This window comes from Phasianus colchicus, chromosome 35 (genome assembly GCF_987193195.1).
Source record: "Phasianus colchicus chromosome 35, bPhaCol1.hap1.1, whole genome shotgun sequence".
In the NCBI taxonomy this organism is placed as follows: domain Eukaryota; kingdom Metazoa; phylum Chordata; class Aves; order Galliformes; family Phasianidae; genus Phasianus; species Phasianus colchicus.
This window is the reverse complement of record NC_143470.1, coordinates 180,243-203,710: the sequence shown is the minus strand read 5'-3', so window position 1 is coordinate 203,710 and position 23,468 is coordinate 180,243. Positions and strand designations below refer to the sequence as shown.

General features: G+C 56.1%; 3 long non-coding RNA genes across 5 annotated transcripts; all 3 read right to left on the bottom strand.

The window, feature by feature from the left end:
• Positions 1-10,595: 10,595 nt before the first annotated feature.
• On the bottom strand, positions 10,596-13,141 carry LOC149913642 (uncharacterized). Of its 3 annotated transcripts, none has more exons than XR_016461039.1 (4): positions 12,132-13,141; positions 11,710-12,053; positions 11,340-11,468; positions 10,596-11,128 (listed from the first exon to the last, which is right to left on the bottom strand). It is a non-coding gene; the product is annotated as an uncharacterized LOC149913642 (long non-coding RNA). The 3 variants fall into 3 exon arrangements; XR_016461040.1 differs by having other exon boundaries at positions 11,710-12,258; positions 12,402-13,141; XR_016461038.1 differs by having other exon boundaries at positions 11,710-13,141.
• A 3,590-nt stretch (positions 13,142-16,731) lies between these two features.
• LOC149913641 (uncharacterized) lies at positions 16,732-19,055 on the bottom strand. The gene is made up of 3 exons (XR_016460996.1): positions 19,022-19,055; positions 17,831-17,920; positions 16,732-17,188 (listed from the first exon to the last, which is right to left on the bottom strand). It is a non-coding gene; the product is annotated as an uncharacterized LOC149913641 (long non-coding RNA).
• Positions 19,056-22,434: 3,379 nt separating this feature from the next.
• On the bottom strand, positions 22,435-23,444 carry LOC149913640 (uncharacterized). The gene is made up of 2 exons (XR_016461052.1): positions 23,277-23,444; positions 22,435-22,752 (listed from the first exon to the last, which is right to left on the bottom strand). It is a non-coding gene; the product is annotated as an uncharacterized LOC149913640 (long non-coding RNA).
• Positions 23,445-23,468: the final 24 nt, after the last annotated feature.

Below are 23,468 nucleotides of genomic sequence, written 5' to 3'. Positions count from 1 at the left end.
CCATCGGTCCCTGCAGGGAGGTGCGGAGAGCAGGGAGCCAGGCTGCGCCCGGCGCTGCCCAGCAGCAGGACCGGAGGCTCGCGCTGCAGCACAGCAGGTTCCCGTGCAATGCTGCCACCGCCGCGCTGCTGCTCCCTGCTTGCACTAGGCATGCTGCAGAGCACGTGCAGACGGTGCACGCCACAATCCCCCAGTATCCCTGTTCCACCCTTTCTCCAGCTCCAGACCCCGTTTCCACCTCACAGAAGCCCCGCTCACACCTTTCCCCCCGTGGATTCCCCACAACCCCCCTATCCACCCCCGGATTTTCTTTCCATCTCTAGAAGCTTCTCTAACCCCTTTCTCCCTCCCACGACCTCCCCTCTCCACCCCTGGAGTCATGCAGAAGAATCTGGAGATGTGCTAGAGGGGTTTGGGGCGTGCGGGGGGGGGCCCAGGTAGGTCCAGGGAGTCCAGGGAGTCCTTGCATTCATCCAGAAGGGTCTGCAGATGTCCAGGTAGGGTCTTGAGGGTGCCCAGGGGGTCTCCAGGATAGTCCCAGGGATCCCTTGAAGGACCTGGAAGCTCCGAGGATGGGCCCAGGAGTTCCCAGGAGCCACTGGGATGATCTGGAGATGTCCCACCAGTAGAGTCTGGTAGGGTCCAGAGAATCGTCATGTGAGGCTGAGTGGTCCTGGAGTCATCCAGAAGGGTCTGGGGATGTCCCAGAGAGAACTTGGAGGGTCCAGGGGATCCTCACGTTGATCCAGGGAGTCCTCGGATTCATCCAGAAGGGTCTGCAGATGTCCTGGAATGAGCCTGTGGGGTCCACGGAGTCCTCAAGTGGGTTCAGAGGGTCCTGTAGTCTTCTGCAAGGATCTGTAGTCTTCTGAAAGGCTCTGGAGATGTCCCAGAGATGTCTTGAGGTGTCTGGGGCTCCTGGACTCATCCAGAAGGGTCTGGAGATGTCCCAGAGGGGTGTCGGGGTGACCAGAGTGTCCCTAGTGGTTCCTGCTGTGCTCCAGTGTTCTCAAATGGGGATTTTCAGGACAACCTCACATAGTGACATGTTCTCAGTCTGCTCTGTCCCCGTGAGATCGCCACCAAAAATGTCTGTTTCCATTAAAATAAATACAGAATCACAGAATTGCCAGGGTTGGAAGGGACCTCAAGGATCATGAATCTCCAACCCCCCTGCCACACGCAGGGCCACCAACCATTCCACCTAATGCTGGACCAGGCTGCCCAGGGCCGCATCCAATCTGGCCTTGAACACCTCCAGGGACGGGGCATCCACAACCTCCCTGGGCAGCCTGTTCCAGTACCTCACCACTCTCTCCGTAAAGAATTTCCCCCTGACGTCCAACCTAAATCTCCCTTCCCTCAGCTTAAAACCATTTCCCCTTGTCCTGCTGTCACTCACCCTTTCAAAGAGTTGATTCCCCTCCTGTTTGTAGGCTCCCTTTAGGTACTGAAAGGCTGCAATGAGGTCACCCTGCAGCCTTCTTTTCTCCAGGCTGAACAAGCCCAGCTCTTTCAGCCTGTCCTCATAGGGACGGTGCTCCAGTCCCCTGATCGTGGCCCTCCTCTGGACCCTCTCCAACAGCTCCCTGTCTTTCTCGTACTGGGGGCTCCAGACCTGGACGCAGTATTCCAGATGGGGCCTCACAAGAGCAGAGTAGAGGGGAACAATCACCTCTCTGTCCCTGCTGGCCACCCCTCTTTTGATGGAGCCCAGGATCCCATTTGCCTTCCGAGCCGCAAGGGCACGCTGCTGGCTCATGTTAAGTTTTTCGTCTACAATACGTCAATTTTGTTCTATGTTGTTGTATTCTGTTGTATTTTGATGTGGAACAGCATCACGGCTGTTCCACATCGAGGTCACCCTGTGTCACGGTGTCACCTGAAGACAGTGACACTCAGTGCCATCCAGTGAAGGTGACACCACCAACCCCATGTCACAGCCCACGTGTCCCCCGACTGTCCCCAGCCCCCCTCCCTGAACCCCTCCTCGCCACCTCTTCAATGAGGATGTCACCGCGCTGCAGTTGTGCCACCATGGCAGGGGAGACAGCTGGGGACAGTCACGGACAGCCAGGGTGACAGCGTCACCCGGCTCCAGGAGCTGCAGGATGCTGATGGGGCTCTCGAGGTACGTTGGTACGGCCCCGGGTTCCACGGTTACAGTGACAGTGAGAACTTTGGGGACAGGCGGTTGTCCCAGTGTCACCTGGTGGCCTGGGGAGAGTTGTTTCCTTGGTGCCTAGCACAGGGGATTGGCGAGAAACATCCATTCCTGAAAGGAAGTGGGGAAAAAATACAACAAAATTGACATAGCTTATATTTTAATGGAAACAGACATTATTGGGAGCGATCTCATGGGGACAAAGCAGCCCGAGAACGTGTCACTACATGAGGCTGTCCTAAAATTCCCCATTCGAGAACTCTGGGGCACACCAGGAACCACTAGGGGACACTCTGGAGCACACCAGGAACCACTAGGGGACACTCTGGTCACCCCGACACCCCTCTGGGACATGGCCAGACCATTCTTGATGAATGCAAACACTCCCTGGACCCGCCTGGGGACACCCTGCATGCCCCAAACCCCTCTAGGACATCTCCAGATTCTTCTGCATGACTCCAGGGCTGGATAGGGGAGGTTGCGTGGGGGGGAAAGGGGTTAGTGAGGCTTCTAGAGGTGGAAAGATGGTCTGGAGTTGGAGAAAGGGTGGAACAAGGAAACTGGGGGATCTGATGAGCCAGAAGCCCTGTGATGCGGAAAGGGGGCCTGGGGGTGGAGAGAGGGGATTTTGAGGGGGAAAAGGGGAGAAAGAGGCTTCTGTGAGTGGAAAGGGGGTCTGGGGGTGGAGGGGTACATTGTGGTGGGGAATACTATGGAGGGGAACTTGAGGGGTTGAAAGGGGAAGAGGGGGCTTTTCAGGGCAGAAAGGGGGGTCTGGGAGTGGACGGGGGATTGTGAGGGGGAAAAAAAAGGTGAGTGGGGTCTCTACTGGGAGGAAAGGGGGTATAGGAATGGAGAGGGGGTGGCAGGGGAAATCTGGGGGTTGTGGGGGGCTTCTACGGGTTGGAAGGGGAGTCTGGGGTAGACCTCAGGGGAGTACTGGGGGGAGAAGAGGAGAGTGGGTTGCCTATGGGGTTGAAAAAGAGTTGGAGGGGAATTTAGTGGGCTGTGGAAGGGGAAGGGGTGAACAGAGCCTCTACAAGGCAGAAAGTGCATCTGAGGCCGGAGGGAGGAGTGGGAGGAGAGAGCCAGGCGTTGTGGGGGGCTTCTGTTGGGCAGAAAAGGAGTCCGGTTGGGGGGAATGGAGGTCCAAGTGGGGGAAACAGACTCCAGGGGTCAGGGAAGAGTACACGGGGGGGGTACAGGGGGCTCTAAGGTCAGAAAAAGGGGCCAGGAGGTGGGGGGAGAAGGGAGGACACGGGACCCTGGGGGTCAAAGAGAGGGGAATAGGGGAATAATCGGAGACTCTGTGGATCAGAATGGGGGAATTGGAGTGGGAGTACCTGGGGGAGGAGAGGGGATTCTGGGGGTCAGAATGGGGGAGGCACAGAGGGGAGGGGTGGAAGAGGACTACAGTGATCAGAACGGGGGAACTGGAAGGGGAGTAAACAGGGGGGGAGGAGGAGCAACCCCGGGGGTCACACGGAGGGACGGGGGGGTTGTGGGCGACCAGCGGCAGGGGGAGGGGAGGAGGGCAGTGAAACACAGGGGGTGGGGGAGGCGGGGAGACACAGGGCAGCCGCCCCCGCCGAGCGGAAGCCCCGAGCGGCACAGAGACCCCACGGGGCAACGCGGAGCGGCACGCGGCCCCCAACCCCCTTCACCCCGGCCCCCGCCCCGGTGCCCCCCCCGAACGCCCACCCGTCGAAGCCGAGGCGGCGCTCGGAGCCCCGCGGTGCCCCGCACCACTTCCGCACGGCCGCCTCCCGCTCGGGTCGCGGGGCTGATGACGTCACTCGGCGGGGACGGCGCAGGCGCCGCAGCAACGGAGCGGCGCAGGCGCGCTGAGGCGCCGTCGCTCCGGCGACGCCGTCGCGCATGCGCCGTCGCCGCGGGGCCGGCTTCGCGCGCTGCGATGAGGGAGGGCGCGCCGTCGCCACGGCAACGCGGCCTGCACGCACGGCCTGAAGCCGGAGTGGGGCTGGAGGGACGGCGGGGGGCGAAGATGAGTGGGGGGGAACGGAGAACCCTCAGGGATCTCCTGCGGAGCTGGGGGAGGGGAAGGGGAAGGGCGGAGCTCCGGGGATGGCGGCCCGGAGGGAGTGGGGCTGTGGGGTGGGAGATCCGCAGGGAGACGCAGTGGAACGCTGGGATCCGGGCAGAACGTGGAGATATGGGAAAAGGAGCACCGGGATCTGGACAACACGGTGAGAGCTAGGCTGAAAGGAAGCAGGGAAAGGAAGAAAGGAAAGTGAAAAAGAGAAGAAAGAAGGGCAAAGAAAGGGAAGAAAGACAGGAAAGAAAGAGAGAGAGAGAGAGAAAGGAAGAAGGGAGGAAGGGGGGAAGGGAGGGAGGAAAGGGAAGGGAAGGAAGGGAAAGGGAAGGGGAAGGGAAGGGAAGAAGGGGAAGGGGAATCTCCATCCCCTGTTGGACGCAGGGGGGAACGCAGCGAGCAAGGATCCGGATCAGGCTGAGGTACTCAGTGCCTTCTTTGCCTCAGTCTTTCCCAGTGAGGCGGGTTGTTCCCTGGGCACACAGCCCTTTGTGCTGGTAGATAGGGATGGGGAACAGAATAGGCATAACCCACGGCGAGATGGCTTTGGACCTGCTCCGAAAGCTGCACGCCCACAAGTCCATGGGGCCGGATGGATTGCAGCCTGGGGTGCTGAGGGAGTTGGCAGATGTGGCTGCAAAGCCGCTCTCCATCATCCTTCAGCAGCCCTGGCTAAGCGGGGATGTGTCCCTGACCGTCCCTGAATGCGTCCAAAAGACGTCTGGCTGTGGTGCTCAGGGACATGATTTAGTGGTGGGTTGTTAGAGTGAGGGGAGGATGGTCAGGTTGCGGTTGGACTCGGTGATCTTTAATGTTCTGTAGTCCCCCAGGTCCTGCAGGGCGGCGCTGCATTCACTGAGCAGCAAGGCGTGGTGCAGGGGATGTACCGCCTGTCCGGCGTCCGGCAGTTACGCCTGCCAGCTCAATAAAAGCTGTCCCTAAGATGCTGTGCTGTGCAGCTGTGGAGCCACACTGCTCCGCAACAGGTATAATGTGTCCTGATTAAAAAAATAATAATAATAAAATAAAAATTTGGAAATTGGGACAAAACACAGCAGCGTCACTTTAAAATGCAATTTGTGTTTTCATTGCCAGGGGTATTACAGCCCAAAGGTTATAAAGAAGTTCATATAAAGGAGGATAAAATACAGATGTTCCATACAGAAAAGCAAAGAGGAAAGGTTGTGAGGGGTTTCCCAATGAGAGGTAAGATTCCAGAAAGGGACGCGTACAGAGAACCCAGAGGGATACTGAGGCAAAGGTAACAGTGACTGCTACAAAACCAATGGTACAGAGAGAGAATTCCCTGCCAGGAGTAGCTCACAGTCCAGTGATAAAGATTCACAGCACTGGCTGCAAGCTGTGTTTTAATTAAAAACGCTAATTAAAAACAATCTGGATTTCTGAGTTAGCTGTACTTTTAGTAGGGGGGGATGGCTAAACGGTGCTGCAAAAGAGGGGTGCAAGAAGGGGCACAGCAATGGGGGGTTCTGCACAGAGGAAGCGATGCAAAGCCTCATGCAAACCGGAGGGCTAAGGGGGGTGGCAGGCTATTGGGGCCACAGCAACGAAGCGGGGGGGGCACAGGAAGGGAAGCAGGAATGGGAACTGGTGGGGGGAGGAGGAGGAAGGCAATATGGCCGAAGTGTGCAAGATGGGATGGTGTTTTTCACAGCAGGTGGAAGGGTGATGGGCTGTACACGTGTGTGTGGCACAGGGGGTGGAGCCGAGTGCAGTGGCCGAGTCCTAACTGGGCAACGTCAGGTGTCAGCAACAGCAGGAGAACTTGGAGCACTGCCTCCAACGAGAGCAGTGCCAGGATGGCAGCTTGGTGGTCCAAAGCTGCATAGTTTCTACTCTGGACCAGTAGTAGTGCAGCAGCTCATGGAATGTCGCTGGACAAATCAGGCCGTGCGCTCTTTGTCAATCCCTAATTGTGACTGTTTTTTCTTGACTGCAACTAAACTTGGGTGGAGCGGCTGTGGGGGCGGGGCCTCGGGGTGCTCTCTATTGCCATAGGGGATGGGATTGGGATCGGAATTGGGATTGGGGATGTGGGATTGCGATTGGGGTGAGGGATTGAGATTGACAGGTGGGTGATGGGCTTGGGATGAGGGACTGGGAATGAGATTTGGAAGTGGGAGTGGGATGTGGGCTGTAGGATGTGGGGTTGGGATGTTGACTGTGGGCTTGGAATGTGAGATTTGGCACTGAGGGTGCCCTCAGTCCCCTCATCAAATCATTGATGAAGGTGTTCAATAGGAGCAGCCCCAGTACTGAGCCCTGGGGGGCAGCACTTGTGAGCGGCAGCCAGATGGCAAATCCTGCTGTGTGTGTACAGAGTTGGTTGGGTCCCTGTCTGAAGACAAAACTGGCAGGACCCAAACAACGTGGGGGCAGAAGAGCCATGGCTTGGGAGCTATCTTTATGCCTTTCTGCAAGTCAGGCCCTGCTGCTCCTGCTTCACCCCTGCATGGGAACTGCCCCTGTCGGAGTCTCTTCTGGCCAGGGCAATTCCCCTCCGTCTACCCGTGCCTGCTGCCCATCCCCACAGCAATTCATGGTACTGGCAGCACAGGAAGCTGTGTGAAACACCCTCTGCATCCCGCTGCACAAAGGACTGCAGGGAGAGAGGAAGGCTGGGGCTGGTGGTGGCAGCAGAGGGACACGGCCATCTGTGGTGCCCCATCCTGCCCCAGAGGCAGGTATGAGGAGCTGGGGGCTGTGACAGGGCCCAAATGACTGCAGGCAGAGGGACACAGCAAAGGGAACACAAAGCTTTTAATAACGTATCATAGAAAACAAGGAGTCACAGTAAGGACGATAATCCTAAAATTCCCATCCCACAAGAGTTCATTGCCAGATGACGTCCCATCCCACTGCCGCGATGACTCCGGAGGACAGCTTGGTTCTGGAAAGGAGGGATGGGGCCGCTGGCGGTGCCTCTGGAACGCTGCCGCTGCTGCCTGGTGCTGTGGGGCCGGCGAGGAGCGCAGGGTTACGGGTAGCCATACTGGTCGGCTATGGCCATGTCTATCTCCCGCTGCACCAGGAACTGCACGGGGCCGATCTTCATCTGCTGGGCCGCCCGCTGCCGCTCCTCCTGGGCCAGCTTCTTCATGCGCTCCCGCTCGGGCCGCTGCTCGGCTGTGATGGGCAGCGACACCTCCATCACTATGGGTACCGCACCGCCGCCCGCCCGTGGCCCCACGCAGGACACAAAGTCCCCGGGGCGCTGCGGCCGAGGCTGCTGCTGGTGCAGCACTGGTGGTGGTGGTGGTGATGGTGGTGGTGATGGTGGGTCCCTCCGCAGCGGTGAGCTCCTCTGCGGGGACGGGCGCAGGCAGCTCGGCGCCGTCTTCTCGGCAGTGCCCCCCTTTTGCCCCGTGCTGCCTGGAGATGCCGGCGCTGCCTTGTCTGTGCCGCTGTCTTGGGGCCGGAGGGCAGCAGGGCCGGTGCTGGCCGAGGGTTGGGGCTGCGCAGAGGGTGGCTGGCGCACCGGGCCCACCACAGTCACCCTCTGCCCCAGCGGGTGCACGACCTGGATGGATTTACACAAGTGCACGCGCAGCTCGCTGGCAGTGCCCGCTTGCCCGCTGCTGCTGGCTCCTGCGCTGGCCCCAGACAGCTTCGCTGGGCACAGGCGCTTGCGGCCTTTTCTCTCTGCTCTTTCCCTGCGCGGCGGCAGCTTCCTTTTCCTGGCTGGAGCGCTGGTGGTGGGCTGCTCCTGCTGGGAGCTCTCCCCTTTCTGGGGGGTGCCGGCAGGCGCAGGGCGCTTGGCCCGCTTGGTGCTGCCCCTCTTCTTCTTTTCTGCCACCCGGCTGGGGACAGAGCCCGGTGTCGGGGGCGAGTGAGCCTGAACCTCCTGGGGCTCCATCTGCTGCACCTCCTCGGTGGGCTGTGCGCTTTGGGCTGAGGGAGGCGTGGTGACAGCCAGCGTGGTCGGCCGTGGACTGAGCCGGGCACTCGCAGGTGGCGTGATGGGGCGCAGCTGCGACAACCCACACTGCAGCTCAGGCAGGAACCCGGGGGATGGTGGGAGCCCCCAGAAGGGGTCGGCGGGCGTCCCGGAGGCAGGCTGTGTGCTGAGCTCTCTGCTGTCCCTGGGGTTGTCAGGGAGCTCAGCGACGAAGCATCCTGGGGCAGGGCTGCCGGGGTTCTCATGGGGGACCTCTACAGCTCTTGCCACGTCTGAAAATGCAAGAACATCCCCCAGAATGGTGATGATAGCCTTCCCGCACCCACTCTGTGCAAACACGCACCTGCAGCTCTGCAGCCCCCAAACTCACCGTTGATCCAAGACAGCAAACCCTGGATGTCCGTGATGTCCTCCAGCACATCCGAGCTGGTCGCCACTGCAGGGAAAAGCAACAAAATCCCAAAGAGTCAATGCCAGCTCACCCGTACCATGTTCACAGTAAGGGATCTAGGCTAAACATTGGCTTCCCACTATCAATCAGGACAGGAAAGGTAACCGTAAATCCCCGCACCATTCCACAGATGCACTGCTTTTGTCCCTACAACAACAGATTGTATGTTGATTTCACAGACACCAGCAGGCAGAGAAGTAGTGTCCAGTAAGCCCATGTCCCCCCGGGAAGCAGAAAGGTGCTACTTTGATAGCCCAAACACAAACTGACACAAACACTTCTCACTGCCCCTTCCTGCACTCCAAACGGATGCTTACTTGACATCGCCTACAGCACTGCAACTGCAATCTTCAGCTGCCTTGACTCCTGAGTTCTCCTTCTGGACAGGAACCCTACAGAAAGTATCAACAAGTGAAAAGTCACAAGGAAGAAGCATTGCCCAGCTTTCTTCTGCCATGCAATGTAGTCTCTGGAGGAGGGCAATGCTTGGACATCAGCTGGCTGCAACAGCTGCCCATCACTAGCTCCAGCTTGTGTCTGACTGCCATGGCTTCTGTCAGCAAGTGCCCCCCGGTCCCCTTTTCCCCCACAGCTGTGCTGATCGTCCATGTCCACAGCTGAGCAGCTGGCTCTCTGCCGTGACTGCAGCGCGGTGTGGTGAAACACCTGCTGGGTATGGCACACCAAGCAATCCATGGAGCAGTGAGCCACAAGTTGCACTCTGTGAAGTCTGCGCTCTGCTTCCTTGGAAAGGTCTGACATGAAGGGGGGGCTCGGCAGCAGTTTTCCAGGGGAGGAATGACATTTCATCATCCTCACCGAATCGTGGGATGGAATCTCAACAAGAACCCATTTCCTCTGGATACAGCCAGAAGGGCACTGCTGGAGCTGGGAACTCCTCCCCAGCCCAGCTTTTCTGCTGAGACACCTCCCGGCAACCAGCCAGCACCAAACCCAGCTCACCTGGTCACTGCTCAGCCCGAGCTGTGCCCAGCTCACACACACGCCGCAGCGCTGCTTCCAGTGGGCTCTCACAGGGTGATCTCTCTCAAGAAAAGCACAGAGCTCAGTCTCTGCGTGCAGCACGCTCACCAGAGCACCAGCTCTGCTCACCAGCTGTGGCACAAACGCTCCCACCCTGGCACCAACTGTGACCTCAGCGAGTGCCTGCATCGCTTCTGTGCTCTCATCACAGGCAAAGGGAGTGGTCACCTCCTAGACCCACGTTTTAGGAAACCAACGCCAGGGTCACCCAGTGGGGTGAATGGGGGTGATTGAATGGGGGTTAATTGAAGTAAAACAACAGAGAAGTGAAGATGACTCTTGTGCAGCCCAATGAAAACGCAGTATGGCCTCGTAGTGGTCAGAAGAGTCCCAGAGGAAGTAGTGGGAACTGGGAGGAGTGCACAGCAGTATGGACCAGAGAAGTGCAGTGTGGCAAAGTAAAACCCAGTGAGGACCAGTATGGGCTCAGAGTGGTCAGTGGAGGCCTATAGGAATGAGTAGAAACCAGTGGGAAGCACATCTGTGTGCCCCAGGGCCGGTGCTGGCCTCTGCCTCTGGCTTTGGGCCCCAGGGCTGGTGCTGGGCTCTCTGGCTGGAGCTGCAGACTTCAGGGCCGGCACCAGCCTCTCAGGCTGTGGCTTCAGGCCCGAAGCTGGTGCTGGCTTCTTGTGTTGTGGCTTCAGGTTTAGGCCCAGGACTCGTGCCAGCCTCTCTGGCCGGGGCTGGGCTTTAATCCCCAGGGTCGGTGCTGGCCACTCAGGCTGTGGCTTCAGGTCCCGTGGCCAGGGCCAGCCTCTCTGGCTCTGTTTGTAGGCCCCAGGGCCACTGCTGGCTTCTCTGGCAGCATCTTTATGTCCCAGGGCTGGTGCCAGCCTCTCTAACTGGGGCCGTGACTTTAAGCTCCTGGACTGGTTCCTGCCTTTTGGGCTCTGGCCCAGAGTCACCAGGGCTGGTACCAAATTTTAAGAAAACAACACGAGGGCCACCCAATGGCATTATCTGAAGTAACAAAACAGAGAAATTAAGATGCCTCTTGTGTAAGCAGCCTGGCTCATCCTCTCGCTCAGGCACCGCATGATCACACGCAGGAGATGTTGCCCCCAGGCTGCCCCCAGCTTGGAGACTGAAGGATTTGGGCTTCCAAGCAACCAGCAAGCATTTGGATGAGTCAGCCCTCTGGTTTTTGTGAGAACAGACTAGTCCACCCTGAAAAGCCATCTCGGCAAAGGCAGAATAGCTTTGTTCTTGGGCTGCAGCACTCCGTGGCCAGCGCTGCTCAAACACCGGGCCTGCATTTCTTCCTGGGCATCCACACGTGCTGAGTCTCCTGCAGCTTGCTGCAGGGGTTGTGGCTTCCTGCTGAGGAGTTCCTCCCGTTCTTCTGCAACTGCCCCCCAGCATCACTACCGCCTCCTCTGCTACCGTACCGGGAGATGCTTCAGGTCCAGTAGCCTGCACTTCCTTCCTCCCATCAGCAGCTGCTCCTACTGACCTTCATTCACACTGGGATACCGTCCACTTCTAGCGCCAGCTGACCTGCAAGACAGAGGAAGGAAATGTGGCCTTAGCACAAATGCAGAAGCCCAAGGCTGTGCCACCACCATGTACTGCAGCCTTGGGAAGTCAGCTGCAACTGCAAGCTTTGTCAGAATTAAGGCAGGCACTGTAAATGAAGTGTGACTTGTGAACTGAATTGCCACAGTCAGAAATAAATAGTGAAATCGCTTACTTAACTGTAGGTGCTTACCTCTGACCTGGACTTGGAATTGAAGGGTACAAGACAAATGAGGAACACTTGGCAACTCAGGCAAGCTGAACAGTGCAGGGAAGATTGTCGCATTTCTTCTCCTCCCAGCCCAGAAATGAATTTTCCTACCTTAAAATGAAAAGGGAAAAGAGCATGACTTAAAGTAGACACAATACAGCCTCACATCACAGGAAGAAGCTGAGAGCTCTTGCGGCACAAAGCTCACGGCTGTGGAAATTAAGGTGGCCTCTAAGCTTTTAAGCAAGATGAAAGACAAGGTGAAATGCAAAACGTCAGCACTTCCTGCAGAGCACATCACACAGCTGTAGGCACCAGCTGAGAGGTAACAGGTCAGAAAGGAAGACCTTACTATGTGAGCACAGGGACAAGCTACTCTTCTGCTGGGCCTGTGTTCACAGTGAGGCTTTCCCTCAAGAGCGCTGCTCAAGCTGCTGCTGTCTCCAGCTGTTGGTCACTTCCCCCTGCTGGACGCTGTGCCCACAGGTCATTCTGCTTTGGGCAAAGCCTGCTGGCTTAACTCCAAGCCAAGGTCACAGGCCACGCTCATCCAGCTGGTTTGCCTGAAGGGGCTCAGAGGCCACGCGTGGGATCCTTTCTGCTGGTGGTTCTCTCCGGGCAAGAACCTCCACTCTCAGAGCAACAGCCAAGAGCCGGAAGGCAGAAAAAGCTTCCAATCCCCGTGGATGTGGCTGTCTGCAAAGACAACGGCTGCTCTTCAGCAGGGCGATGCTCACCCAGCAAAGCACTCACCCAGCAGATGCCCTTCCTTACACTCAGAACTGTCCCACAGTTGTGCAGCCCTTGGCATTGCATTTCCAACCAAAGTTCACATCCTGTTCCACCTGGACTGCCACAAGTCCGTGGGGCCAGATGAGATTCATCCAAGCGTGCTGGGGAGCTGGGGGAGGTGAAAAGCCAAGCTGCTTTCCATCATCTGTCAGCCTTCCTGGTCAACTGGAGAGGCACTTTGGCCACCACAACCCCAGGCACCGCTATGGGCGTGGGGCAGAGCAGCTGGAAGTCAATGTAGAGGAAACGGACCTGGGGTAATGGGTTGGCACGCAGCTGAACATGAGCCAGCAATGTGCCCATGTGGCCAAGAAGACCAGTGGCATCCTGGCCTGTATCAGAAATGGTGATGGCAGCAGAGCAGGGAAGTGATTGTCCCGCTGCACTCAGCTCTGGTGAGGCTGCAGCTCGAGCGCTGTGTTCAGTTCTGGGCCCCTCATTGCAAGAAGGATCTCAGGGAGACCTCATTGCTCTCTGTAACTCCTGAAGGGAGGCCGTGGTGAGCTGGGGGCTGGTCTCTTCTCTCATGTAACAGCGATAGGACGAGAGGGAATGGCCTCAAGTTGCACCAGGGGAGATTCAGGCTGGACGTTAGGAAATATTACTGCTCCAACAGAGTGGTCGGGTGCTGGAATGGGCTGCACTGGGAGTGGTGGAGTCACCAGCCCTGGAGGTAGTCAAGGAACACTGAGACGTTGTGTTGAGGGACGTGGATTAGTGAGAGCTATTGGTGATTTCAACCCTGGTGATGGTGTGATTCTGTGATTCTGGATGGGGGATTCAGGGGGTACACTGGCGGAGGGGGGGGAAGGGAAGAGGAGCATCAGAATGGGGGAATAGGAGGGGTGGGACAGGGGAAGGGGACGAGGAAAGGCACCCTGGGGGTCAGAATTTGGAATGGGGAGGGAACTGAGAAGGGGGCAGTGAGGTGGGGGGTGGAGGAGGACTGCAGGAATCAGAATGGGGGAACTGGAGTTGGGAGGGTGCTCCAGTATTCAGGTGCGAAGGGGAGCACAGAGGAGAGTGTGACCCTGGAGGTCAGAAAGAGGGACTGGGGGGTTGCGGGGGGACACAGAGCACCTCCTGCCTCCAAGCAGAGGCCCTGAGTGACACAGAAGCCCCACGGGGGCAAAGCAGAGCAGCACGCGGCCCCTGGCTCCCTTAGCCCCAGTCCCCATCTTGGTACCCCCCTATCCCCCCAAACACCCACCTGTAGAAGCTGAGGCGGCGCACACTCCCCATCTGGAGTATCACATCCAGGTCTGGGGCCTTCAATACAAGGAAGGCAGAGAGATGTTGAGAAGGTGCAGAGGAGTGCCACAAAGATGATCAGAATGCTGCAGCACCTCTCCTAAGAAGACAGGCTAAGGGAGCTGGGCTTGTTCAGCTTGGAGAAAAGAAGGCTGTGGGGTGAGCGAATGGCAGCCTTTCAGGACCTAAAGGGAGCCTCTAAAGAGGAGGGAAGTCAACTCTCTGAAAGGGTAAAGAACAGCAGGACAAGGGGAAATGGTTTGAAGTTGAGGCAGGGAAGATTTAGGCTGGATGTCAGGGAGACATTCTTTACTTGCGGTGCTGAAACAGCTGCCCAGAGAGGCTGTGGATGCCCCATCCATCCCTGGAGGTGTTCAAGGCCAGGTTGGATGGGGCCCTGGGCAGCCTGGTCTGGTATGAAATGTGGAGGTTGGTGGCCCTGCCTGTGGTGGGAAGGTGGTAGAGATGATGCTTAAAGTCCATTCCAACCTGGGCCATTCTGTGTGATTCTGTGACTCTATCCTGCTTCTATCAGCGCTCCAGGCCATCCTGCAGGCTGTTGTGCAGAGCGCAGAGCTCTGCTTCCCGGCCCTGTGCTCTCCAGCACTCTCGTGTGAGTTCCACCTCCTCCAAGAATCTCCTGTTCCCAGGAACCTCTGCTGCTCCCTTGCACCCACATCTGCGTGCACATACGTGTGAAGAACCACAAACCCACGTCCAAGACTTCCCTGCACACAAACCTGTGCATTTACACACACATGCAAGCACATCCTTGCACACCTGCATGCACACTCCACCCATGTGCACGCAAATGTGTGAAAAAACACACAGCCGTGTGCAAAGACCTTGATGCACACATCAGTGTTCATATACAAACACGTGTGCAGACCCATCACTTTGCACACCCACATGCAGGAGTACAAGAGCGCAGCTCCAGCCTTACACACAGCCATGTGCACACACACTCATGGAAAACTAAAAACCCAGGCCATTCTATGATTCTATGATCTCTGCACACCCCTGTTTGCACACATACCTGCACTCACAGCTCTATGACCAAATGCCACCCCCACGGCTCAGCCAACACGCAGATGGTGGGAAATGTCAGGAGGAAAGATGCCCCGTTACGCTCCTTCATTCTCCTCTCTTTAATGAAGGCACTGGGGCACAGCTGTAGCCCCATCCTGAGATGAGGGTTGCTGCGGGATTCCTCGTTTGGACGCTGCAGGTTAACCTGGAGCACAGTCTGAGGGACACTCCTCATGTGCTCTGCAGATGGAAGATGTGCCAGGAGCAAAGAAAAGACTTCCACAGGCAGTGCAGGGATGGCGTTCCTGGGCCGGGCGGAGACATACAGAGCAGTGCCCGCTGCCCTGGGATCTGCAGCACTGCAGAAGGGCTCAGGGTGCAGCACTGTGGCACAATTCAGTGAGGACGCCAGGTTCAGCAGCCCCACGTGGGCTGTGGGGGTCCTGGGACGGAGATGGGGGTCCAGTCAGAAACTGTGGGGAGCTGTGAGATCCAAGGGGGTCCTGGAGTGGGTAAGGGAGGTCCAAAGGAGGAAACAGGGAGAGGATAAGGAGGAAGCCCAGAGCAGGGATAAGGGTTGTTGATGGGAACTGTGGGTTGCTGTGAGGTCCTGGGCTGGATGTGAGGGAGGTGTACCAGGTCTGAAGAGGTCCTTAATGAGCTATGGAGATCTGTGGGGGGTTGTATGAATATACATATGGGGGACATGGGATGGATGTGGAAACAGAGCCTGCAGGAGCAGAATGCTCTTCAGGAGAAGGCAAGACATGCGCTGCAGGTGGGACACAGACATATGGGGAGCTATGGGGACATAGAGGGAAGGGTGGGATGTGAGGAGTGGTCTGAGGTAAAAAGGTGGGGCGGTGTTGGAAGGCCTTTATTTCTTCCTGAGATGGGACTGGGGGTCCCTGTAGCCCAAAGGTGGGGCCACGATCCATGACCCCACATGAGCCAAACCCCAAGATGACCACATAACCCTGTGTGTGCGTGACCCCATGGCGGCGCGTGACCCACAGCCCTGTGTGAACCATACCCCCACACGACCCTGGGACTCCCTGACCCTGCCTGCCCCCATCACGCTGCGACCCAACATTTTGTAGCCCCAGAACTCTGGGATCCCTGCCCCCAGCTCACCCCCACCATATAACATTCTGAGACCCGTAACTCCATATCACCCAACCTGACCCTATGTCACGGAATTAACTAGATCAGTTTATGCCCGTGACAGGGGGCAGTAGGCCCCTGCCTTCCCCACCCCCCACCTGGGCCCACAAAATGGGAAGGAAGGGGGAAAAGGAAAAAAACAGCGGCAACTATCTATGGAGGTAAACTTATTTTACTAACTATGATATCGGAATGCAAAATAATACAATATAATACAATCTAATTGAAATTGAGACTAATAAATCAAATAAGATATGAGAGAGAGTTCCCGAGACCGAGTCAAACCTGAAAAAGCTTGGAACGGCTAGGAAAGCACCCTCCAGCACCCACTGCCAGGCAGTAAGAGACTGCCCCCCCCCCGGAAGGGTCAGATCCCATGACTTCCGCAATGTATAGGGATAGGTACGTAGAATTAGAGCATTAACACTTCCAGTACATGATGTTTTGATGTGGAATATTGAAAATCAAATAAGCAAAAACCAAAACCATGACACCAGCACAAAATTAGGACTGCAAAGGTGTTGTAAGGCCACACAGGGAGAAATTAGAAGGGCAAAGCACAGCTGGAGCTTCATCTGCCTTCTGCCATTAAGGACAATTAAAAATGCTGTTCTAAATATATGAGCAACTGAAAGAGGACACAGGAGAATTCTCATCCTTTATGAGATGTGGGGGAAATGCAGGGAGGGAAAGGATGAGGTCCTTAGTGCTTGCTTGCCTGAGTCAAGTTCTGTGAGGATTCTACGATTCCTTGATTTTGGAGTACTTCAAGGGCAATTAAGGGTAATTTTTTTCCTCCATTCTATCACAGTGCTATGTATTTTGACTGTATTTTTAAGATGTAGATGCTATGATGTTTCCACGATCATTCAGTGCTTCTAGATTCTCCAATTCTATGATTCACAGAATCACAGAATTGGAAGGGACCTAAGAGATCGTCGAGTCCAACCCCCCTACTAAAGCAGGTTCTATACAATAGGCTGCACAGGTAGGCATCAGGATGGATCTTGAATACTATCAGAGAAGGAGACTCCACAACCTCTCTGAGCAACCTGTTCTGGTGCTTCATCACCCTTACTGTACACAACTTCTTTCACATGTCTGTATGGAACTCCTTATGTTCAAATTTTAAGCCGTTGCTCCTTGTCCTACCACTACACACCAAGAAGAGCCTGGCCCCTACCATTTGCCTCCCACCTCCCTTTAAATATTTATGAACATTCATCAGAACCCTCCTCAGTCTTCTTCTCCCCAGGCTGAACAGCCCAAGGCCAACCAGCTTTTCCTCATATGGGAGATGCTCCAGGCCCTTTATCATCTTTGTCACCCTCTGATGAATTCCTTCTAGGAGATCCCTGTCTTCTTTGAACTGGGAGCCCAGAGCTAGTCACGCTCTTCTAAACGTGGCCTCCCTAGGGTACAGTAGAGGGGTAGGATCACCTCCCTTGTCCTGCTGGCCACGCTCCTTTTAATGCACCCCAGGATGCCATTGGCCTTCTTGACCACCAGAGCACACTGCTGACTCATGGCCAACCTGTCATCCACACCCCAGGTCCTTCTCCGCAGGGCTCCTCTGCAGCAGCTCATGCCCCAACCTGTATAGAAACAAGTGTGAGAAATACCCAGCTTCAATAATGTTTGTTCAGGCAAAGATTTCAGTGAAGCAGCAAAGTTTTTTTTTATTTGTTGCAACAACAGGCATGCACCCCCTCCTAACAAGGCAGAAAACGCGCACTGATCAGTGAAACACTTCTCATTATATATCCTTTTCTCCCATCAGAGGAGACGCTTTTCTGTTTCCCGCCTGGGTGGGTACTCCAGGCTTATCATCCACACGATGCATTTATTAATCCATTTTTCCATATGAGGTCTATCAGCAACCTATTGTGTTTAGGATCATTTTGTCCATTTCTATGGACATAGGAGGGCAATATTTCTTGACACCGTTAAACCTGTTTTATCCTGTGCCAGGCTTTCCTTTCTCTGCTCTGTATTTTTCCTTTCCTTATTACATATGAAAGCCATGTTTAAGAAGAAACCCAGATTATAAAATATCTAAAGGTTACTAAGCTCCAATTCCTGATTTATGATACCTATTATGCTGTGCTAGCAAGCATAAATAAATAAAAATAAGTTTATTTAGCAGTCTTTCCCATGCATATTCCTTTACAAAAGCTTGCATTGTTCATCTATGATCACAGTGGATATTGCCCAAACTCTCTTGATTAATTTCTTACCACCATCAGGACATCACAGCCTCCGCTCTATCCTGCTGCTCAGCATCTTTACTGTGAAAAACAACCCAACCAGCCATTTATGCAGCCATTCTGTAAGAAAATTGCAAGTTCAGTAACTTGGTACTGGAAGTTTCTACTGCAAAAACACAATCTGTCACGCATGCATTTATTCCTCCACAGGTGAGACACTCTACACTTGCTCTTGCTAAAATTCACCAGGTTCCTCCCTGCCCAGCTCTCCATTCTGTTCAGCACCCACTGAATGGCAGTACAGCCTGCCAGTATGTCAGCCACTCCTCCCAGATTTGTATCAGATTTGCCTCAAGCATAATGGGGTCACTGATGAAGATGCTGGACCGAGCATTGACTCCTAAGGAACCCCCCTAGATGCAGCTCTAAACAAGACTGCCCTGCTGACAACAACCCTCTGAGTTCTACCAGTCAGCTAGATGCCAATCCTTTCACCTATCCCACACTTTCTAAGGTTCATAACAAAGATGTCATGGGAGACAGCGGCAAAAGCCTTGCAGAAGTCAAGCTAGACAACATCCACTGCTCTCCCCACACCCACCAAGGCAGCTCAGAGCCTTCCATTGTGAGAATTTATTTGAATATGCCCTGGCTGAGGAGCATTTGAGAGAGATTTTGCTTTGGGGCTGGTGTAGAGAAAGGGCTTCAAGATAGAGTAGGCTCCCTGTGCAAGTGGGGCAGTGAAAAGCCTGCCAAAGGAAGTTAAAAATCTCTAAGATTCCCTTTTGAGCCTTTTTCACATTAATCGTAGCAGGGGTTGGCGTCAGACTTGGGTACATAAAGGATTTCAGTTCAGGACAGGGTTCTGAGAAAGAAACAGTCCTGCAAGAGAACACGAGGTCGGGAGACGGCCTCCATTAGGCACGCAGACCCCCGGCCGCTACCACTGCCAGACCCTCGTCCCGAGTCCAACAGGAACACCCCAAAAAACAGCCCCGTGCCACCCTCCGCCCCGCGAGACCCCCATTTCCCCCAACCCCCAGCCACAAGCGGCCCCCAAAACGCGCCCAGGCCTTCACAGCTCCAAAGGGACGCCCCATATCCCCACGAGACCCGCATTCCCAGCGCCGCGGGACCCCGTAAGTCCCCACGATCCACAGCCCAGCCCCACAAGGACCCCATTCCCCATCCCGAGCCCCGCAGCCGCTCCCAGCCCCGTACCGCGGCCTCCCCCGCTCACGTGACACGCACCCCCAGCACCGCGCGTCGCCTAACGATGACGTCACGCCGCCGCACGGCCGGCGCCCGGGCTCGCCCTCACTCAACGTGGCGGGCCGGGCGCCGCCTGACGGAACGCGCACGCGCACGGCGAGCTGCCGGGAGCGGTCGCCCGTGGAGAGGAAGCCCGCCCCGGAGTTGAGTGACGGCCGCGGCAGCCAATCGGCTCTGCGGAGACGGCGGGCGGGCACGTGCGGGCGGCCAGTAGCCGCAGACGCCACGCAGCTCCTGGCTCCGCTCCCTGCGGTGCCGTGCAGCGTGCCGTAGGCGCGGCGCTCCCGTCAGAGCCGCCGGCCCGGCCGGGCTGCCCGTGTCCTCTGCCGCCCTCCCGCAGTAAAGGTGCTCGGGGAGGCCGTGCTCCCTCGCGTTCCCTCTGTGACTGCCGGGGGGTGGAGCAGATGATGCGGTTTCCGAGCAGCATCTGCAGGGCGTGCAAATAGAATGATGGAATGGCTGAGGTTGGGAAGAGCTTCAGGATGATCGAGTCCAAGCACAGCCTGACCATCCTACCCTAACTAACAGCCCTGCGCTAAATCACGTCCCTGAGCACCGCATCCAGACGGCTGTTAAACACATCCAGGCATGGTGACTCAACCACCTCCCTGGGCAGCCCATTGCAGTGCCTGACAGCCCTTTGGGAAAGAAGTTTTTCCAACCTGGGTATCCGACCTAAACGTCCTCTTTCACAACTCGAGGCCATTTCCCTCGTCCTGTCACCTGTCAGCAGTGAGAAGAGACCAACCCCGCTCTGCTGCAGTCACCTCTCAGCTGCTGGAAGAGAGCAGTAAGGTCTCCCCTCAGCTCCTCTTCCCCACACTAACCAGCCCCAGTCCCTTCAGTCTCTCCTCGTAGGCCATATTCTCCAAGCCCTTCCCCAGCCTTGCTGCCCTTCTTTGGACCTGCTCCAGCACCTCCATCTCCTTTGTGTACTGAAGTGCCCACAGCTGAACACAGAGCTCCAGGTGAGGCCTCACCAGTGCCGAGTACTGGGGCAGGATGACTTCCGTAGTCCTGCTCACCACACCGTGCCTGATCCGAGCCAGGATGCCACTGGCCTCGGATTGTTTGTGGCAACACCAGAGGAAGGGAAATGTTGCCAGCAGCAGAGGATGTTTAAGTAGTTTGGTGGTGATGTGCGCATTTCGCACTTTTTGTGGAGCTGACTGCTCACTGAAATGAGTTACACGTGCATCTTCAAGGTGACAATCAACCTCCGTCTGCTGTCTCAAACCATAGCAGCATTTGACGAGAGAAATGATGGCAAGCTCTGGTTGTGGCAAGCCATGTTCTGCATTTTGGTACAGTGGCTAAGCACAGTCCTGTAAGCAGCAGAAACTAAGCAGCCTTGCTTTCCGTTATGATAAAGAGATTTGAGAACAGGTTTCAAGATTCCCAAGAAAGGATGAATTTGTAGGTATATTTTTGACTCCATCTTCATTCAGTCAGCACAAAGACATAACCTGCCAGTTTTCAGACGGGATGTATGGAGTTGCAAACACACTGCACGTACAACTCCAAGAAACGTGGATCGTGTGCCTGTACTGAACCATTCTCAGACCTGTATTACCAGAGAACAAATCCCTTTGCTTTGCAGTCACACCTTATTCATGTCAGGCTGCAGCACAGGCCGGGTAAGGCAGCTGCTCAGCTCTCCTCCTCTGTGTGACAGAGGCTGTCCTCTCTGCAGGGCCCTCCCTCTTCTCCCGAGGCTGCCTGCAGCCAAAGAGCTTCTGCCTGGAAGGACCAAGTGCAGCACGGCAGTCTTTGGCTGGTCAGGGTGCGAGGCCAAAGAAGCTGGGAGGCTTCAGGCCAGCCAGAGGATGTCACGGCGCAGGTGGCGTCAGCTGGGTTCCTGGAGCCTGTGTGTTGTCACACCGCACAGCCACGACGATGGGCCCTTCCTGAGGACAGCCGACAGCTGTCCCAGGCACCTCATCTCTGAGCTGCGCTGCCCACAGCCGCTCGCCGTGCCGTGTGCCTGAGAGCTGCCCCGGCAGCAGACAGGAGCGGTGAGGGGGAGCTCTTCCTGCACGGGAGGGATGCTTCAGACCCGCAGAGCCCAGCTGCAGGTTGCAGGCTTAGCTGTGGCATGCTCGAGGGGCATTCGGCACAAGGCTGGCAGTATTGAAGTGAGCAGGAGAAATTGCTGCTGGCCCTTCTTGGTCAGCAGCTGCAACCCAGGTGGTTGCAGCTGAGCAAAGGATAGGCTGGCCTCCTGCCTGGCCCTCTGGGCTCAAACACGCAGGGCTCAGGAAGCAACGCTCAACTGCAGCTTCTGTCAGGGCAGTGCGTCAGTAACACTTCTGCTTTGGAGGCACCTGCCAGCATGGACAGAGCCTGAGTGGGGACCTTGAGACCTCATCATTCACACGGCCTCATCTCAGCCCAGTTCTCCAGCCCCAAGCCCCAGTACTCCATCCCAGAGACAACAGGTACACTGACCATCCCAAGGGTGAGGTGCATTCTGGACATCACGGGGCAGAGCAGTTCCGTGCCCTTCGCCTTTTGGAACTGGGGTTAGTCTTGCTGAAGGGGAACACCCTTGTGACCTTGGGGATAGGCTTTTTGCTAAAGGGGTGCCCTCTTTTGGCCTTGGCGTAAGGCTTGCTAAAGTGATGCACCCTTTTTGCCTTCAGACGCACGATTTTGCTGAAGGATTGCACCTTTTGACCTTGTGGTTAGACTTTTTGCCTAAGGGGTGCCTCCTATAGGTCTGTGGTGTCCCATTGGCCTCACACACACTGGGCATAGGACCTGGTTAGGGGACAATATGCCCACCCCACAGAGGGAAGCACCATGGGCAGGTGTGCCATAGGTGTCTGGAGCTGCTCCCAGTGGCGTGCAATCCATCGGGGCTCTGTCTGGGCTGTGCCAAACCTGTGGAGCCCAAAGGGTCGCCTCTCCTCAGTGCCCGGGGCCTTCAGAGGAGGAATCCTCCCAGCAGCCGTTCGGCGGCTCTGCGCTCCCCATCCTGCTCCAGAGGGGAGCCCTCGTGTTTGAGCAGCTCATCCCTCGTGTTTGAGAACCATCCCTGTCCCTCAGGCTGACGGGCAGCTATCACAGAGTGCCTTGTGATAGCTCACGTCACAGCCACGTGCTGTCACGTCCGTAAGATCACAGGATTCAAAGCTCTCTGTCCTTCCACACTGCGGGCAGCACTGAGACAGCCCCGCTTCCATCCGTGTGTTGGGCCGGCTTCGGAGCCACAGCCCAGCTGAGAAAGCCTTCCTCCTCATTCCCGTGAAAGAGCACTGGGAAGAAATGAAAACTGCACCGTCTATTGCAAGACCTCTGTTTTACTTTTCTCCATCTCTTTCCAGGTGGTCAAATGTGAACACCAGGCACGGACTCGGATGTGAAGGGTGGTCCGAATCATTTATTAAAGATTTTCCAATCACTTAGATACATTTACAAGTTTCCTTTTTTGGCTTTCCCGTCCGCCTTTACAACTTTCCCATCCACCTTTACACATCAACAGAGTATTCCACAAACACTCTCTGTGCATGCATGCGGGCGCTTATCCACTCTGAGCTGTGAGCCGTTCCTTTTGCTTTTCTCTTTTCTAGAGATATCCTTGGTTCTCAGCCTTGCGTTCACATCCTGTTTATCTTGCTCCACAGCATCTGCTCTGATAGTCTTTCTTATATTTTCATGGTTACAAGACCAATTATTTTCTGTAAAAGAAGAGAAACTGTTCTCAAACAATAGCACAGGTCTGGGGAGCAGTTTGCCCACACACAGACCCCACGGGAGGCTTCAGGTCAGGACGCTGAGGGCAGGGCAGCCATTTCACTCCCTCTCTCTACCTGTTCCCTAGCAGGTGTCCAGCTGCAGTGTTTGGCTCCTGAGCTATGCCACCCCCATCCCCAAAGCCCTGCTCTTCCCACCAGGGACCTAGAGGAGCATCGAGCCGGAAAGAAAGTCTCCTCTCTGGCCCCAAGCAGCCTCGCGCTTAGCTGGGCCTTCCAGATGCTGCCAAATCGTGGGCCTTGGTGCGTTGGGTGTGTCCGCAGAAGAGAGCAAGACACTGGAGAAGGAGGAACTCGCCTCTGGTGATGCACCAGCCCAAGGCTCCAGGAAGCGTAGCCGTCCCATCCCTCAGAGCCAAGGGGTCTTGGGAGAGTCCCCGCTGTTCCTCCACCTCTGCCTTTCTACAGGGAGATGGCACCCCGGAATGATACGGATAGGAATCACGCACCTCCTTCGCGCCCTGTCTCGGGCTCGACGTCGCTTGCGGAAGCGTGGTGGTGGCATCAGAAAGTTGGGGTCGTAGGTGGGCTTCTCAGGCAGACTGTGCTCAGAGCTTGATGGTGACTGAATCACTATTTTGGGAATTATCATTGGAGCCTGGGCTCCATGAGGGCCACTCGGCTTCTCTTTGTTTGTCTCC